The sequence below is a fragment of the Schistocerca piceifrons genome, unplaced genomic scaffold, assembly GCF_021461385.2.
Source record: "Schistocerca piceifrons isolate TAMUIC-IGC-003096 unplaced genomic scaffold, iqSchPice1.1 HiC_scaffold_1324, whole genome shotgun sequence".
NCBI lineage: Eukaryota > Metazoa > Arthropoda > Insecta > Orthoptera > Acrididae > Schistocerca > Schistocerca piceifrons.
The window spans coordinates 1-2,500 of NW_025727152.1; positions in this window are offsets into that span (position 1 = coordinate 1).

Consider the following 2,500-nt stretch of genomic DNA (forward strand, 5'->3'; position numbering starts at 1 on the left):
GTATCTGATCGCCTTCGAACCTCTAACTTTCGTTCTTGATTAATGAAAACATACTTGGCAAATGCTTTCGCTTCTGTTCGTCTTGCGACGATCCAAGAATTTCACCTCTAACGTCGCAATACGAATGCCCCCGCCTGTCCCTATTAATCATTACCTCGGGTTCCGAAAACCAACAAAATAGAACCGAGGTCCTATTCCATTATTCCATGCACACAGTATTCAGGCGGGCTTGCCTGCTTTAAGCACTCTAATTTGTTCAAAGTAAACGTGCCGGCCCACCGAGACACTCAATAAAGAGCACCCTGGTAGGATTTCAACGGGGTCCGCCTCGGGACGCACGAGCACGCACGAGGCGGTCGCACGCCTTCAGCTCGCCCCACCGGCAGGACGTCCCACGATACATGCCAGTTAAACACCGACGGGCGGTGAACCAACAGCGTGGGACACAAATCCAACTACGAGCTTTTTAACCGCAACAACTTTAATATACGCTATTGGAGCTGGAATTACCGCGGCTGCTGGCACCAGACTTGCCCTCCAATAGATACTCGTTAAAGGATTTAAAGTGTACTCATTCCGATTACGGGGCCTCGGATGAGTCCCGTATCGTTATTTTTCGTCACTACCTCCCCGTGCCGGGAGTGGGTAATTTGCGCGCCTGCTGCCTTCCTTGGATGTGGTAGCCGTTTCTCAGGCTCCCTCTCCGGAATCGAACCCTGATTCCCCGTTACCCGTTACAACCATGGTAGGCGCAGAACCTACCATCGACAGTTGATAAGGCAGACATTTGAAAGATGCGTCGCCGGTACGAGGACCGTGCGATCAGCCCAAAGTTATTCAGAGTCACCAAGGCAAACGGACCGGACGAGCCGACCGATTGGTTTTGATCTAATAAAAGCGTCCCTTCCATCTCTGGTCGGGACTCTGTTTGCATGTATTAGCTCTAGAATTACCACAGTTATCCAAGTAACGTGGGTACGATCTAAGGAACCATAACTGATTTAATGAGCCATTCGCGGTTTCACCTTAATGCGGCTTGTACTGAGACATGCATGGCTTAATCTTTGAGACAAGCATATGACTACTGGCAGGATCAACCAGGGAGCTGCGTCAACTAGAGCTGAGCAGCCGGCCGCCCGGGAGTGTGTCCCGGGGGCCCGCGCGAACACGCAAGCGTCCGCTCAATCATTCTGCAAACAGGAGGAGGCTGAGCTCCCCTGCACAATACACCTCGAAACCCTCTCAGGTCCCGGCGGCGCGCAGCGCCGTCCCAAGTACTTGGTCGGGTTCGAGAGAGGCGCAATCGCCCGGAGTTAGGCGAGTAGACGCTTTCGGTGCGACCACCCGTGCTCCCAACTGAGCTTGCCGCTGCCGACAGAGGCCCGGGAGCGTGCTGTCGTGGCATTGCCGGCGGGAGACAACACGCGCCACCTACGGTGACCGGCAGCTCCAACGCCAGCGCCACAGAAGGACAAAAGCCCCACTTGGGTGCCGAAGCGAACTCTCCCAGCACAGCGCACGCGCCAACACATCCGCACAGCTGCGATACAAACCACCAGCGAGAACCGCTGGGGCGACCGAGCAGCAGACGGCGTCGCGGCGCCGAGCGCCGGGCGGCGGCGCATCCTCAACGCACACAGTCCTCAATCGGACCAGCACACTGAAGATGTCCACCGCGCTTCGCACCGGGCCCGCGAGGACCTACTTTGGCCGCACGGCGCCGCGCGCAGGGTGCGCCGGCGCGCAGCTGCGACGCCTGCCGCGTCCGTCGGCCGGCGCGCCTGCCACTGGCCGCCCCCACCAGCCGGCTGTAGCGCGTGCGCCCACGCACCGCGCGGCCAGCACGCCGGGAGGCGCCCCCTCACCGGCCGGGGACGGTCCCACCCAGCCACCGCCGCGTATCGCTTCACACCCAGATGCCGTTCAGTTTCGTCGGCATGGTGGGTATCGCTGGAACAACCGGTTAGTACCTCAACCTATCGTCGCCATCACCGATTCACCCCTAGCGAGAACAACCGCACCACAACAGGTTACCATTTGTTCATTTGCGTAACTTCACCAGAAAACGCAGGCGTCCATCGCCATTTGCAACTTCAACGATTATTGCATGCCTGTGTCAGGTGTCACGCCACACTACGTCTGCCCACATACACGCAACAAAATGTGCACGCCTAGACAATACGTGGAAGGTGGCCCCCGTACGTATGCGATGTCCATTGCTCGAACGACTGTCAACCGGCCTCTGTAGCATGTCGCAGATATGGAACGCGGTGCACCATGCCATCACGGTGTGTGAGGAGAGACGACTAGGTCCGAATACATCAACAGACAGCTCATGCTGATCGCCATCCACGGCGTCCGTTCCTCCCACACGTCTCTATGGCGTACCACACTGCAATCCAGCTCTCATAGGGAGACGACACGTAGCTGCGTGCACAATATTTGCACTGTATGGTCCGCCGTTTTTGGGCGCAGTCGTTGTGCGGTCACACATGTGCCA